Source organism: Amphiprion ocellaris, chromosome 5 (assembly GCF_022539595.1).
Source record: "Amphiprion ocellaris isolate individual 3 ecotype Okinawa chromosome 5, ASM2253959v1, whole genome shotgun sequence".
Lineage (NCBI taxonomy): Eukaryota > Metazoa > Chordata > Actinopteri > Pomacentridae > Amphiprion > Amphiprion ocellaris.
In genome coordinates this window covers 16204128-16221859 of record NC_072770.1, presented here as the reverse complement: position 1 = coordinate 16221859, position 17732 = coordinate 16204128, and the positions used below count along the sequence as shown (strand labels likewise).

At 39.5% G+C, this 17732-nt stretch overlaps 1 long non-coding RNA gene across 1 annotated transcript; it reads left to right on the top strand.

Annotated features, from left to right (window-relative positions):
- Window positions 1-12480: 12480 nt before the first annotated feature.
- Window positions 12481-17010, top strand: LOC129348882 (uncharacterized). Its single transcript, XR_008601618.1, has 3 exons — window positions 12481-12615; window positions 13489-13589; window positions 14900-17010. It is a non-coding gene; the product is annotated as an uncharacterized LOC129348882 (long non-coding RNA).
- The last annotated feature ends 722 nt before the right edge of the window (window positions 17011-17732 follow it).

Sequence of the window (17732 nt, the reverse complement as noted above, 5' to 3'; positions counted from 1 at the left end):
TAAATTACGGCTGTGACTTTAAGTGACATTGAAATTTACTCTGCTCTAATGAGAGAAAGAGAGAGAGACAGCAGAGAGAGAGAGAGAGAGAGAGAGAGAGAGAGAGAGAGAGAGATGTCCATGTACAGTAAAGAGAAGGCAGCTAATGTGGAGGTTTTGCAAAAAGAAACACTTATTTTCTATATAGTTTCGTTGTCATACAAAACCTAAAAAGATTGATTTTTTCTTTGTCACTCACTTTTCCTGCGACATATCATTGTCTGTTACAAAAACACCTCATCCACTGCTCCTTGTTTTATTTTTAAGCCATTTCACTCCTAAAATCTCCCTCTGCTGTGTGACTGCTGTCCCAGATGGCTGCAGCGCCCATGAGTGCACAAGAACCACAAGGGGGCAATATTTGCATTGTTTGTCTGCATCCTCCCCAGGCACACACACACACACACACACACACACACACACTGATTTACATTTATGTTTTGCATTTGCACATTTGGATCAAGTACAGTTTAGCTGTTCATTTACATTGCAACATGTTAACAGAAACCACGATAAGCTGTTTCCTGTAGCGACAACAGCTCACACTGTCTGACTAACAGGACCACAGGCTCTTTATGTTACAATTTACAGGCAATAATAATTTACAGACTAAAACAGACGCTTCTCTTTTACATCCAGTGCTTATCTGTACTTTTGGAACATTCCTCCCGAGCAACATCTGTTGTCTTGCTCTGCTCCGGCTTCCCTTTGAACTGTGGATTAACAGGCCATTGTTCTAAGTGGTCAAGCATGCAGTGGTACAGCTTGGTACAGAGCGCTGAGAGGCAGGAGATCTTTTCCACTCTTAAACACTCCGAACAAGACCATTTACGAATTTCTTACACAATTTGTTCAGTTGATTCTTCCAAAGTTCTGCTGTAAGCACTTCTGCAGTGTGCAAACGGAATTATTCATCGCATTAATGATAACATAAATGCAGCGGCGACAGAATTTAATGCACCCATGGAGATTACCTTTATTTACTCATGAAAAAGAACACATTGAACTACTTTTTTGAGAAAGTGGGGTCTCTGTAAAACGGTTCTTTTGAACTGTGTCCCCACCAGACTGAGAAGGATATATGTTAGGTCTGCTAATATCTCCATTTGCATGTCCTTAAAATACAGTTTTAATTATAGATAAGAATAACCTGTGATAGCACCAACTCTATAGCAATGGCACAATGTGTTGTTAGCCCGCAATTTCTACAGATTAATGTTAATAGTGTTCTCTTCTGGAAGATAAGATAGTTGAAAAATAAATGTGCACTCACACCTGATCATAATGTTTCTGCACAATTAGAGGTGAGATAATCAATAAAACATCTTTGCTTTTTTCCGTTGTACCCGCATGTTTCCCGGAAGCTGTTAATCTAGGAAGAAAAACTCTGTATTTGTAATGTTCTCCTACAAAAAGAAAAAAGAAAAAAAGGTCAGATGCAGACCTTGCCGCAGGTGCATCACCTCCAGCTCTGTATGCACTGACTGTAACTGTACACTGGGCTCTGACGGGGCTCTTCTCCCGGTGTTTTTGCCTCCATTGATTGTTGGGCCGCTCTGCTGGAATGTGGGAATTAATTAGACAATTTGTATAATGGACTTAGACACATAAAGACACACGGGGCTCAACAGAGTGGCGGCATCCTGTGGCTCCCATTGTCCTTGAGGAACTCTCATCCAGATGTTCAAACGGATTGGAGGCTGACCCCTCACCTGCTCCTAATTATCATCTGAATGACAACATGGCCCAGATCAATAGTTCCCAGTCGCAGTTTGAAGATCACAGATAAGAAGCCACCTTGTTGTCAGAGAGAAAATGCTAATGTAATTAATGTTCAATAATCCTCTGGCAAAGGATCTTAGTGTGGATATTGAGGCCAGATATTTACTCCAAACAGGCCCGTGAGCAGAAAACACAGCGATGTGAGAAAACGAGGTTTCTTAGGTTTTAGGAGCCGGTTTGTGCGGCTTTGCTGCTGGTCACAGTATACTGCAGTGAGAGAGTAAACCAGAGGAGACTTCCTGTTGAGACTGCAGCTCATGATGAGGTCAATGGGACTCTTTAGAGAGGTGTCAGAGTGGCCGGCTGCCATCGCTGTGCTGTAGGTGCATGTGTGTGGCCACCTACTGCAGATACACACTGCAGGCATCTCTGCTGTCATCGCAGACATGCTGTTTAATTACACTTCATGATAACAACAACATAATGTGCATTCTCCTAGGAGGTATTTAAAGCCTTAAACATCCAAATCAATTTTCTTCCACTTTAAAGTAGCCTTGAAGGCATAACATATTCTGTAGCAACTCATTCCTGAACAAGAACTATAGTAGAATTAGTTTTTTTACAGGACTATATTCAATTTTAGAAGAAAATTGAACACATCTTTAATTTGTATGATAGGTGCATAGTTTCTGCACAATACAAATTATACTTTTACATGCATCTTAATGTGATGCACCTCTGTTGATTTACCTACTCAACAACAGACTATGCAAAGGAGATAAAAGAAGCTAAACCCAAAAATGCTGCATGCACAAGTGCATTCAAATAAAATATTAAATATTATACCACTCGTGGTCATATTTCTGAGTCGTAGTATTGCATTTGCCCTTTTGATGTTTTTTTTTTACATGTATTTAAAGCTGCTGTAATCAAGTTTTTTATGATTACAAAAGAAGAAAACGACTAGTGTTAAAGTGATCATTTCAGTGAGGAATCCACAAAGAATTGTTGCCAGAATCTACAGTTTTCATCAGATCTGCAAAGCATTTTAGTGCCTTTCAGCTGATTTTGATTTTCAGCCGTGCAGCTCTACTGTTCGGTTCAGTCTCACAACATAAAGGATGCCCTCAGTAACCTGCTTTACGCCGTCTGTCCAGCTCTCAGGAGCTGATGCAGAACAAAAAACAACGCTACATGCAATAGCACAGCAGATATTAGACATGTAGTTGCCAGATGGTCAGAAACACGAATACAAATGAATGCTAATGTATCTCCATGTATGCTGGATGCGTTAATAGGCAACTGTTTGATAGTAAGTTTGCAGGGTGATGATATGGGAAGTCATTATTTGTAACAACCATTCCGCTAGGCTAAGCTAACCGACTGTTGGCTGTTGCGTCATAGTTGGTGGACAGATGATATCAAGAGGTTTGAATAAGAACCATAAAAAAGACACATGGCACACTCAAAGCATGAAGCAAGACATCTTTAAAAATGGAAAAACATAGCAACTATCAGTGAATGAATTGTAAAAAGCTACAATAAAATTATTAAAGCTTTAAGTCCACTTCCTGTGCTGCTGTCCAGTAGCAGCTAATGACACTGAGCTCCTCTTCTTCATTTCTATATTTGATGTCAAAAAGCCGCCACCTGCCACAGCTCACGACTCTGACTGACTGAGTTCATGATTAACCTGATATTTAAAAAAAAAAAAAAAAAATCTTTTTAAACCTCTGCTCACAACAATGCTTCCCCACTGAGGCAAAAGCAATTTCTCTGAGAAGTTTTCCACTCTTCATGATTCAGAATCATAAACACAGCATGTGTCAATGAGGATCCCATCCCCGATTCTTTTATTTTTTTTGCAAAGATGAATAAAAAAACAGGTTGCAAGGAACTAGGCAGAGATGCCCAATTAAAGGAATTGTTATTGTGAAATAGTACCGGATCTCATTGGGATTTTGCTTCACTAACTATTCCATTCCAGCTTAAATGATCTATATGAGCAGTGAAGAGAGGATGGAAGGGATGTTTATATGTGTGGGAGGGTGTGTTCGTTACAAGATGGAGAGAGATGGAGCAATACAATTTATTCCTTAAGTGAGGTAAGGGCCATATTGCCTACCATTAACAGAGCAGAACGTCGGCACGGGCTGATAATTAAGTAATCCATGAGAGCATGAGCAATATAGGACAATCACTAACATCCACTGCTCCTTTGCCACGTCAAGCCACTCCCCCCTCCCCAACATCATTTTAGATTATACTGGAAAATATTATTGCATTGTGATTTGAAACTGCTGCTACGGAGGAAAATGTTCTGCTCGCAGCTCCAAACTAATGATTCCAGTGAGATGAACTCATTTCAAAGATGCGTGTCGCCTGTCACACTTTTCTGATTTGCTCCGTTTGGAAAGTTTAGGTTAATATTTGGCGGAACAAGGGAAGGTTGTTGTTTTTTTTTTTTTAATGTGTGGGTCTGCATGCATGCTTCATAAAGCTCATGAATAAAACAGGTGTACCGTTATATGGCCGTCATATAACCGAAATGAATTTTGGGAACTCATCTTTGAATGATTTTTTAAGGTATTTAAGGTAACGATTTGTAATAAAAATTGAATCACTGATTACTGACACTTAACTTCAAACGTACACAAATTTACTTGCTCCACTTTCACAATTAGCTTAAAGTAGCTTTAAAGCTATTTATATGACATATTTCTATACATTTTATACAGCTGTATATGTAGTATGAAGGGAAAATACATGTTGCTGCAGAAAACACTTTAGAAGAAAAAATCAACAGCATTGGTGAGCAATGGCAAGTCCACTTGTATCTCACAAAAGCAGCCAAGTTGTTGGTTAAAACATGAATTAAAATGTAAATGTGACTCATCAGTGTGAGTCAGAATCAATGTTTTGTCTTTATCAGCTTCTGTAGAATGCTATTAATGACTGTTTGGATTTACTATAAAAAGAAAACATGTTTCAATCGATATCTACATGCAGGTTTTCCTCCAACATCTTTACAATTGATTCTAATGTGCAATGTTTTTCCAGCTAAATGAACAGCACCTGATCAGGTCATGTGGAGATCCATGCAGTTCTTAGATTTCACTCGCACCAGTAGAGGTGAAGGATGTAATTAAAACAAATAAACAACCAAAATTTAGCTTGGTTATATGGCTAACACCCTAATTTACAATGTACCACTTATTGCTTACACAGTCATTTCTAGTAATTATAATTTTCCATTGTATATAAATAAATGAAAGCAGATGTTTGTCTCTAAATATGAGAAAATAGACAAGAAAAGACATCTAACATACAAAATATAAAGAATACAGACTGCTTTCTATTTGTTTTATGATAAAAGAAAACATGAACTACGTGGACATGAAAGAAACATGAAAGAAAACCATCTAGACTGACGACAAATTGTGCGTATCTCTGTTTTTTACCTTTCATTCCTCACCTTACACTCTTATCTTTAGTCTTGTGCTTCAGTGTCACGTGACTTTCTTCAGTTTCTTCTTCAGTTTAGCTTTGTAGTTTTTTTTCATTTCATTTGAGGAAATGATCAGCGTTAATAAACAATAAGGTAGAACTATTCGCCTGAATATCTGAAAAAAATGTGAACCGTGTCTTTTAGATCAGTATAATTGGGCAAAAACTGTAATATTGAGGATCTTTGGTTTTAATTTTCAATATGATCAATTTGAGCATAAATGAGGACAGCTGATACCTGTTTCTTAAAGCAGTACACAAGTTCAAATCAACATCATACTTACTGATGAAGTCATGTATTATTGCGTGTTTTATGTCTTTCTCTCACTTTACTCTTAGTTGTCTTTCTTGGCTGTTTGCTGCTCCTTTCCCCTGCAGTAAAATGGACAACATCTCAACCCGCATTTCATCATGTTGGTCCAGTTGCCACTGAAATATTTATCCAGATTGCAATTTACAACAATTCACAATTTACGACAGCAGCCTGTGTCATCCATCTCCCTGCTTGTCCAAATGCATTTCCTTTGTTTCTTAAAAGAAATTGAATCAGGGGAGGTTTAGGACAAGATTCTTCAATTTTTTTTCCCCTCCCTAACAAACGGCAACATTTTAATTCTTGCTTTCATCCCTCAAGACTGAAAATACAATTTCATGATCACCTCGCTGCTAGAGCCTTGTTTAATAATTCCTAATTATGCAGCCAAGCACCTAGTCCACAGCGTGAGCCCCACCATGCAGCCTGAACAGCAGCTGGCCCGCTGCTCTGTGTGTGTTCAGTCACCTTGATATCATCGATGAGCATGTTCCCCCATCTTAGCAGGTTAGAACGCCGGGACCTATGCTGTTGTATTAATAATACAGCATGGTATTGTCCAAGAGGGAGTTTACTCTGTGTCTCAGGCTCCAGCCTTTTTTCTCCAATTTGTTACGCAGTTTACCCAAACATGCAGCGTGGAGTGTTTCATGCCCTGTGTGAGGCGCACAGGGACAACTTGCACTTATTGTGGGAGAAAAATGCACTCCGTACAAAAGGAAAGTGTCTGTATTTATCGTAAGTTTCAAAAGAAGAGGCATGTTTGTACCTATTTCAGGTTGGCACACACCGTCCTCTAGAGTGACTTATGTGCACATAAACTGAATATATACAAACATTAATGCCATTATTATTAGGTGCAGTTTGGACTGCATCATGTCTTGTCTGTTTTGTGAAATCTAAAACTGAAAAGTGATGCTGTGTTTCCGTTTGACACTGCAGATAAAACACCTGACAGAAGTTGTGGATAAATCAATATGATGATATAAAGTGTGAGAACATACTTCAAACTGAACATCCTGAGGGGTATAAGTTGGTTAAACCTGCACTGAACCGGCCTCATTTTGCCTTTTGAAGCCTTTTTATTGACTATCTATGTGTTTCTGAGGCTCTTACATTGTTTTAAGTTCACTTAAATAAGTAAAAGTAGCCATACTAGAGTCCTGTTTTAAAAGATTGTGGGGAAAAAAGTAAAATGTGTACAAATCTGCTTAAAATATCAAAACAAAATGCAATAGTTCTGTATTATTCTATAGGATAGTATGGGATTGGAATCACTGATGTGTATTAATATGTAATTTGTAATTCCAACTGAATTTCCCTTTACATTGTCTTAGACAGTCCATCATATTTTGCAAGCTAATCAGGTGCTTTGTTTTAGTTTGTAAAGTAACTAGAGTATAAAAGGTGCAATATTTCTGTCTGAACCTAGTAGAGAGGAAGTGGCGTCACACATAAATAGAAAATAAACATTTAGATTTGAACAGACATATTGGCAGCACTAAGTCTTTTCAATCTGCAAATTTTTTTTCCACATGAAAACATTCACTTTAGCATCAAATTCAACAATCAGCAACTCAAACCTCAGAAAAAACCATTTAACATGGATTCACATCGAGACAGGAGCAAATAAAGACATTTAAAAGTAAACAACAAAGCATTCAGCTGGATTATTGCAATGAGACATTTTACACCCAGCAGTGAAGTCGGTGACCAGTAAGCAGCTGAACTCATCAACTCCCTCTGTTAATACAGAAGAGTGGTGGAGGGTGTGTTTTGCTGTCGTGTTTGAAAATGTTTTTCTTTGCTCAGTGTGCCTTCTGCATTTCCTTCCTGCTCTTTGTTCCTCCGCTAAACATATCTCTAAGTCACCCTGGGTATCGCAACGGGACGCGCTCTCACCCTCCAGCAATGCTTTATATCAGACTATCGCCTCAGCGTATGTTGTGTAGCGCCGCATTACAGCATCACTTTGTGGTTTTTGGTGTGTTGTTTCATGGTTTTGGAATTGGCGGGTGCTGAATATTTGCCAAAAAACCCCTACATACTGTATGTCTGTACTCTTTTTTCCAAATCAATACTATGTTAGTCTTAATGCAGGGGTATTAATGAATGAGAGTGTATGCAAGAGTGAAGGGTAAGGATGGGGGAATTGCAAAACACCCACTTCAACACACACACACACATATGCACACACAAGCACACACCTGTAATATCAGTGCCAGAGCATGCATTACATTATACAGTGAAGCTATTCAGGAATGAAAATATCTCACTGTGAATGGCCAGTTATGACACAGTACAGTTCAGTTCGTTATTTTTCTAAGCTTTCCTTCTTTCTCTCTGCCTTTTTTGTGCATGTCACCTTTAATACCGCACTCCCTCTCCATATGGAAGCAAGCTCCATATTAGTGATTGCAGGTTACCTGGAGGTCAAAAGTCTGATCAGAACCATGTGCTGTGAACATTATGTATACATTTTTCACGTCAGTCCTCGTGGAAATCAATCCTTGCAGTGACCCACCCATGTGCACTCAGAAAGCATATTTATGAGCTTACTGCAAGCTCACACATGGCACACAAACATGAAGGGTGACACGTACTCATGCAGGAAAAGTATTGTTCAGCCTGATGCAAGCTGAAAAACTGAAGAAACGTATTTCTATTACACTTCATCTTGATCTACTTTGAAGAAGTTGCATCGCCGTGCTCCATCATTTACCACATCAGTGCTTCTCATGAACACTGGGACCTTTATTATCTAATGTTGCGTGTCCAAACCCAATTTTTGTTCATACTAAGCAGAAGGGATTTGTTCTGACTCAGAGCGTAGTTTCATTCATATTTCCTAAAAGGATCTGAGAATCAAAAGAGCTCAGTGTGTGTCGCCTACAGCAGGAACCGAGAAAGTGGTCATCTACAGTGTGTGTGTTTGTGTGTGTGTGTGTGTGTGAGGTCAAGGGTGTGTGCGGCACGTGTGTGCGCTCCATGTTGTGTACCGACGTGTAGGGCCACGCAGGCCTCTTCAAAGCAATCTCTCTCCATATGGTGTTGTGTGCTGTGAGCAGGTCAACTTGCAGCACAGCTCTGCAGAAGGGGATTTTCTCCCTGCTCATTGTCTGTCCACAGAGCCTGCGGAGGGAACCTGCCGCTTTCAGGGCATCACTGCCAGGCCCTAATATGGCAAATGAATGCATGAGCGAATACAAGGGAGAATAACTGAATGAATAACCAAAGACAATTTACATAATTGCACGTAGGATATGTATTTTCTAACGTTTGAGCAGATATTTGCATATTCACACTCTATAGAAATTATTCAGTCAATACTGTAGATCCATCATGTAAATACAACTCCTTTGAAATAACAGAAAACGGGGGGGAGGTGGGGGGGAAAGAACTCAAACAATAATAATGTTAATGATGTTTTGTGCCCTGAGAGAAGCTCTCCTACCGGCCTCTTGAGCAATTACTGTCAGAATAAGAAGTGTGATCCCTAAAACTCAGTTATGACATGCTTGCTTACCAGGTAAATATCAGGCAGAAATAAAGCAAAAAAAAAAAAGCAGGGAAAAAAGAAATCTTTAGTGTGTTGTATTCTTTAGTTTTTTTCTTCTTTGCCTGCAGCAGTGATCTTAGCTCGAACAAACAGCAGTGATCTTAGCTCGAACAAACCATCCATTTCAAATGTCAAGGGGTCTTTGTTTCACACATGTGATCACAGTTTGCAGAAACTCCCTGCAAATTGTCGCCACTGTCTTGTTGCATCATTTGAAGTGCTATTTTCCCTCATGTCGCCCTCCTTTGTGATCAAGATAGACATGGGGTTTATGCACGCCGACATCTTTTGAACTATTCAAAAGCGCCACTATCACTCCACGTTCCTTTTGTTGTTGTTTGAGGCGGGATAAGAGGCCCGTTAACCTTCACATCGCTTTGCTTGAGAATGAATGCAGGTTGGTTGAGCGGCGGTGGCGGAGGGGGGGGAGGGGGGGATGAAGTGAAGAAGAGAGTGGCAGATGAAGAGGGAGATGGGGGAAAAAGGTGGGTAGCAAAAGTGTTGTGCGTGTGTGCGCGTGTGCGTGTGTGTGAGTGTGTGTTGACCTGCCTACCCTTCACCTTTTGTGTCTCACTGTGTGGTGCTGTTGTGAGTGCTGGAGGAGGACATGTGAAGAGCCGGACTCTGGCCAGCAGAATGGCACCCCTGCCTGGGTTTTCACCCGCCCGCCTCTTCTCTCCGTTTCACTCCATCTTGCTGGCCTGCAGCTATGAACACATATTTTCTCTGTTAGAATGGGGGGCGGGGGTGGTGCTGGCGGGGTTAGAGCAGAGGGGAACCAAACACATCAAAAGCCCAAGGATGGAGCATGTAGTTGTATTTGACCAGGTCATTCAGTGTTGTCAGATCCTACTGAAGGAACTGAAGGCTCGGTCTCCTCCTTCAATCATCGCGTTCCGCCGCTCGCAGTGGAGTACAAGCCTTTATGCCTCATTTTGCTTGTCATACTTAAATTTCACTTGTTTGTCAGCCATAATTCAGCATCTCATGAATTAGTCATGAGAATAACTGCTTTCATTTAGAGGCTTTAACCTGTTCAAAATCCTCCTTGGCTGACTTGGCAGCGGCGCGCAGCCACGTATTGGGTGGGTGCTGCAAGCAGGAAGCGCTGTCCACAAAGAGTGGGGTGGTGGGATGTAAATGAGATGGCCTGCGGTCCTGAGGGGGTGTGTGGTGGTGGTGGTGGTGGTGGGGGCCCATGGGGAGGAGGGCGGCCACTGATCACTGTCCACCACATTAAGCACCACTCATTCCCTCACGCACAATCATCTCATCATATGCAAAACAGCAGCCTTCCAGTGTGAACAACAACAACAGGCGCGCTGATGAAACACTCACTTTTAATGTGCTTTTGAGTAGCATGTCATTTGCTGAAGATGGAAAGATGTGTTTTAAAAAGGAACATCATCAAAGTGGAGGCTCGCTGTGCATGAGCACGTCACACAGTGCAGGTTTCAGTCCCGTATGTTTACTAGTTAAACAAGCTCTGGTTTATTATAGTAAAGAGTCCAAAAATGACTCTATCAATGCTTTTTTGCAGTCTATTTGATGTAGGAATCAATGTTAGCATACAGAACTCAGGACTTTGGCATCAGAGTCCAAGGTTCAAATACGTCATCTGTTCATGTGAAAAAAGTCTCTGTAGTAAGCATTAAGGTCAGGAAAAGATTGTGGATGTGATTAAATACTCAAAAAGTGAGCAAATTCTCCTTTTTGTCTCAGAATTCAATCAAGATCTTTTCTTAACCTTTTAACCCTTTAAGACCCACCATTGTGCAAGTCCGCCAGGACATATTTTTACATTTTTACATGCTGTAGTGCCATTTTTTGGAGTATTTTTATTCGCTTTACATCAAAATAACCCTGATATCCCAAATTTTAATAATATGTATTGACTTATGTCTTAACTACTACAAAAAAATTGCTTAAAAAATGAAAATTGTTTTTGTTTTTTTCACATATATTTCAAAACACAGAAATTGCATAGCTGTATCCCTCAAATTTGTAAATGTAAAAAAGTTGCACAACATCCTTTGGAACCACAGGAAATTTATTTGGAGTCTGTACATAATTTGCTTTTTGAGATATGGTCAATTTTGTAACCTGTAAAAAAAAAAACGAAAATAAACAAAACTGCAAAATTTGCAAAGAGACATCAACATCAAAACAAATTATTTACAATAGTGCAATCAAATTTCTAAGTGTGCCAGATACTTATGAACACACATATTTTATGTACAAAACCATGGTCAGACCATTAAAAAGTGCATTTGAAAATAAAAGAAAATCGTTTTTACTGAGTTGAATCAGAAACAGTATTTTGATGGTCTCCTGGTCCAAGTACTTGGACAGGTCTGATGGAGAAGGGCTGTCCACATATTCTGACAGAGGCGGCTGGACACCTGGCCTCCTTTTCGGCAGGAAATGTGGCAGAGAAGGTAAGCTGTCAGGTTCCTTCTCAGTTTTCCAGCCAGCTGTAGGGAGCGCCTCTGGCCCGGAGCGCTCGCTGGTGGAGCGGCTGCTGCAGCGTCTCCTGGCTGGAGGACGGTCTGTCCCTCTACCTCTCGCTGGGGTACCAGGACAGCAGGAGACCTCCATTCTCTCCTCTTCCTCCTCCTCCTCCTTCCCAACATTGTAAATGCTGCACACAGAAAAAGTTACGTGGTACGTTAGCTGTGCGCAGCACATGACTTGTAAAAATGATGCGTATTTTGCGCGGAATGCTTTCGGCGGCGTTCCATGTATATTATACTTTCTTTACTTTTCTCCAACACAAAACAAACAACTTCTCATGAATACAGACTTACATGTCACTGGAATGATCAATTCCTTCGATAAGATCGGCTTCATCCGCGCTGGTGGCAGAATCCAGGCCAGACGAGTGGCTGGACTCTTCATCCAACGCTGTAGTTTGCTGGAGAGCTTCACGCCAGATGTAAAATAGTTTGGCGCGACCAGGTTTTCGCGGCTCCTCAACTAATGTGTGGAAGTGTGTCAAAGGTGTGTGTGTGGTGGGTCCGTGTACGGATCTGGTAATTGGATTTTCTGTTCTGAAACGGGAAACGGGCATTGAAAAACAAAAAAACGAATGGTTATTTGATTTTCGTTTTAAAATACAAAAATTAAAATTGAAATACGAGGTGTTTTTCCTTTTCATGACCAAAAGGGATATACGATTTTTTTAATGCTTTGATATTCGTTTTATATTTAGAATAACAAAAAAGTAAAATCAGTAAGAGACAGAAACGAAAAAAGGTCCGTTTTTTCATTTTCTGAGACCGGAAGTGGTCATCAGCAAGTGTGGAGCCAAACGACAACAAGATTCTCAGAGGGCGGAGCCAGAGAGCAGCGTTTGGTCAGACCATAGATAATATAGAAGACAGCGCGCTAGCATAGCTAGTCTATGTATATTTATGGTCAGCACGTCTGGTAGCATCTCTGGCTGCTGTTGATCTTGTTTTTGGAGTAAAACACGGTAAGAAGATAAATACTTGTAACCAGTAGCGTTGTTTTGTTGTACGTTAAGTCAGCGACTTGTGAAGAGTTGTGTTTTGTCGTGTTTGAGCAGTTGGTCCGGACGCGTTAGCTAGCTAAGCGGCTAAGTTAGCTAGCGGGCTAATCAACACAGGTGGCTAACTTACCGCTGAACACCTGCTTTAGCTGTCCTCATTATTAGAATGACCTTCTCAACCTGTATTTCTCTGCTGTGTATTTTAGCTTTTAAAAAGGTTATTTTACTTTAAGGCTAACTGAAACCCGTTGAGCTGCACTGAAGTTTCACATTCAGCTGGTTTGAATTAAACCGTGCTTAACATTGTGCAACATTACCTCTCTGAATCTCCGTAATTTCATTAAATTCCTTCTCTCTTCCACTGCTCAAGTTCAATCCAGTATATAAAATGACATTAATAGTGAATAAACTAACAACCAGCCATTGTATTTATTTATTACTGTATGTATTTGTAGTAAAACATGAGTTGAAACATCCTACTTTTGGATCTAGAACTGCACAAGCCGTTCATTTTCAGTCACCTGACGAGTTAAACTCCCCTTTTTATGTGAGGTTGAAGCAGAAAGTCTGAGTTAACGAAGCAAGTTCTTTATAATTTGCGATACCTGTTATCTGCGACTGAGGTTTTAGTTTTTTACACGTAGAAACTTTGTTCAGGAAAATTTCTCAGTAGCTCATAGGACAGGCTGCTTTTTACACAACCTTGTAAGAGAATGTCTGTCAATGCTTTCAGCAGAATTTAGAAACACAACACTTCCTAAACAGATATTTTGAGGCTGTGAGGTTGAACGTTTGAGAGTATATCAGTGTGTTTGTTTGTGGTCTTTCTGTTTCTAGGTGGAAGCTGAATTAGTGAGGATGACTCCCGCTCCTGTCATCTCTAAGCTCCTCACACATCTTTACCTGCACATGAGGAAAATCACTCCTGTAGAATGCAGGTATGTTTGTCATTATTATAAAAAGATGTTGCCTGCTGACCTGTCAGAAACCCATTATACAGAGTCAGCCAAAATAATGTTTACACACATCAGGAAAAGAAAAACTTGCATAAATATTTCAATACCAAATTTATTCAGACATCACGAGATTAATAAAAGTGATCTTTGGCCTCTACAATTACAAGAGGTGCTCAAAGTGGTGGCCACTGGCTTCCAGACATTTCTGTTGTGTTGTAGACGTCACTTGTTGATGCTCCATTCATGAGGGTAGCGCCATCTGTTTGGAAAACATCGTACAACAGAACACAGAGTTATCGTGATTTGATCAAACTTAGAAAGAGGTATCTATATGTATAGAAGTACTTATACAAATGAAATATTTATAAAAGTTTTTCTTTTCCCGATGTGCTTGTACATTATTTTGGCTGACTCTGAACTTAATGAGAACAAAATTGTCATTTAATTGTTGCTTTGAAAGCTTCTTTAGTGAAAACCAACTGGTGTTCTGCTTTGAAACAAACTGCTGTTGAGGTCTGTGTTTTTAGGTTTAACCCCACAGTTTCTGAATGAACTGATTTTTTCCTGATCAATGTCCGATCTGTCTGCCTTTACTCTGACATCCAGAGTTATACAAAAGTGTAGTATGTGTGCAGTGCAGAAGAGATTTACTTTATTGAATGCATTTTTTTTTTTTTTAAAAGGGAGAGCATTGTTTTTATCCACCTGAAGAAGACCTAATCTTTCCCTTCAAAGGATAGTTAATTATTACTACAGCTTCCATAGTGGTCCCATCAGAGAAAATCATATCCATATACAGATTTTTATTAATTCCAGGGCTGGTTCAGTAAAGATTATAATAATAACTACATCAGATAATTCTTGGTCGCAGTTGGAATTTTGCAGACGGAGAGATGGTTGAGAAGGTTTGCAGTTCTTGTTTTAGCAAAATATGTTATAATAGAAGATCTTTATTGTCATTGTACATGAAATTATCTGCAAACCAGCAGAGTATCAGTCTGAGGTATCTAAAAATAAATAAAGAAAAATGCTTCTAAAGCCAATAATAAATAGAATATTTTGAGGGAATATTCTAAAAAGGAAAGAAAAGCTCCATTCTCACTCCTCTCAGGATCAACTGTCATTAAAATTGACTTTAAATTTAGCTTCAACACGAGATAAAAACATTTACTTTCATTACTGATATTGTCAAGTTTTAATAAAGTTCATGCTACTTTTATAAAATGATGAAAGTGAATAAATTGTATTTCTGTGATCTGTGTTTGATTTCTGTCTTTTCTCCTGTCATCCAGATGTTCAGAGGGAGATGATGCCACATCTGGTCCAGCTGATGGAAGGTCTTGAAGTTCTCTGACTGGCCTGGACTGAAGATGGTCGTCTCACTGGATTTAAGGTTCAGATGCTCAGTAACAAACTCCACCAATGAGCCAACAGGGAAGCTTTAAGTTTATTAAATGTTGCTATGAAGGTTTCTCTATTTTTCTTTGTGAATGCAATGTGCTCCAACTGAAAGTTGAATTAGAACTTAGAAGTAAATCCTTCCATCTGAAAGGATTTAGTTGCATTAATAACCTCATAACATTCTAATTTTTATTCCAGTGTTGGCTGGAAATAGAATCTCTGTATTGATTCAGGTAAAAACTGAACTTCACAGCATGTTGAAGCAAAACAACCAGATGAAAACTGTGATGGTGTTGGATTGTCAGACCGTAATGTTGCAGCTCAAAGCAGCTTTTCTAGCTCAGTTCATTCTGACATTCAGCTATGAATCAACACAGCAGATGGTGATTCATGCTGTGGAAGTCTCACATCTCCTGATTTAATGGAGCTGCTTTGCACTTTTTACACTGTTTATTCACCAACACTTTATTTAATAAAAGTCCCATCTAGTTTTTATGAGGAATGTGATGTTTTAATTTCTCTGTGAATAACTGCAGTCTAATGCAACAGCTGGAGTTGTAACATCTGTCCTGATATTGATCATGAAGTATTGATCAGAATACTTATGGTTAGCAGTCATCCCTGAAGTTTTACATTAAAATCTTTACTTGTGTTGTGAACTTTGGTAAGAAGCAGAAACTTTTGCGTTTCCATGGATACATGAGTGTTAAATTCTGTCTATGTTTTTATTTTGGGATATGCAGTCCAGTTCCAGAATATGGAGGAATTTAGTCTCAATCACAGACAACAAATATCTGAAAGTCGGGTTATTGTTGTTTATCAGCACAATACAAAAAGATTAATGTTAGAAATATTCCAGTTAAGACTCTAGAATATCATGATTTATGTAAATTTACCTCAATAATATGAATGTTCAGGTTAAGATTGTACAGTGACATTTATTATGCAAGTTTAGCTGATTAAAGTTTATGACTCTGCACTAAAATATTATTTAAATTGACATCATTATTATAATATTTAGGGTCAGAACCTACAGTATTGAGATTAAGAAATCAAATATTCTATAAAATGTAAATACACTGAACTCATTTGGATATATTTAAGTGAGAGACTACAATATTATTTGACACAAATCTATCTAAATCAAAATTTTAATAATTTTCACACCAAACATTTACTGGACTGATTTAAATGTTAAAATCACTCCTTTCTAATCCTCTGCTGTACGTTCAAACCTGAGGCCTTAAATAGAAACACACAAGTATCTGATTGAAGGAACTTCTGCAGAGTCCTGGTTCCAGAACATGATGATAGAATTATAGACAAACTTTAACAAAAGCTGCCTGAGAGTTTGCAGGTTTTTATGTTGGATTTCTTCAGTAATTTAATGAGCGTTATCAGCAATAATCAAGTGTTCATTTGATGAACTTGATTTCCTAAAACATACAGAATTGGAGCTCATATCTTTGGCAGCTGTAAAGTTTCTGCTCCTTCAAAGTTCACAACACAATGAATGAATTCCTAAAACACTCTCAATGCTGGAGAGCGTTTGTGATGCTGAAGCAGTGACCAGTTTTTCTGTTTCTTCTCTGGAGATGCACAATGAGGGACGTCTGCAGAGACTGAGAAAGAGTCTCACCACATCCTGACATCAGGAAAAAGACTTTATTGAAGACTACAATGAGAAAAACTATCCAGACAGCAGACAGCATGCATTCAAGGTGAGCTCTGAACATTTGATCTGAAACAGGAATTCAATAACTGCAGCATGAGCTTCATTTCAGTCTGTAGCTGCTGAATTCATGGATGAATCATCTGGCACTAGAGAGGAAGATCATCAAACAGCCACGTCAGCTGATGGAGGTCCAAGAGTCTCACCAAACAAACAACCTACAGAGTGAAGACCTTGAATCTGGTTGGACGGCCTCCTATTCAGCCACATGTGTGAACAAATGCCTCTAAGCTGATTTGTTTTCTAAAATAAATCTAGTTTGAGTCCTAATCTATGCCTGTGTGTTAGCTTCTTTACACCGCTGTTAACAGTTTAGGCTGTTAGATTGTTCCAGATAAGACAAGTACAAGATACTTCAGAGCCGTTCTACCACGAGCCTGACAGGAAGAACTCCAACAGCTACTGAATGTTCCTGTGGTTCCCTCAAGGCTACAGGAGGAGTCCTACGAGGACGAGCCGGTCCACCTGATGGCGGCCAATCGCTGTGGTTCAAAGCCAACACCGACTACGTGGACTTCTACTGGACCACACGGAGGCCTTCAAACTGGACCAACAAGTTCACCGACTCCTGGGTCTGAGGACGCCGCCGAGCCTCGGTCCAGCCGGCCTCCTGTCTGTGGATGTTTGAGTGCTGAGAGGTTTGTGGATGCATGTGAACGTGTCTGTGTTGAAACAGCAGCTTTGGACTCAGTAACGCCGGGAAAAACCAAGAGCTCCTTTATTTGTGACTTCTACTAAAAAACTGATAAAAATAAGTTTGCCAGGGTTCTGACTGATAACAGGTTATTAAATAATGAAAATAATCGTTTAAATATTCCTTTAAACAATCCTTTTAGGTCTACATTTCCTTTACACTGACTTCTTGGTATATGTACAAGTATTTTGGGTGGAATATACCATTAAGCCTGATGTTCAAGGCTTCTTCTGGGAATATACCATTAAACCAACCTTTTAGGTAAATGTTCCAGGATGTTGGGTAGAATATACCATCA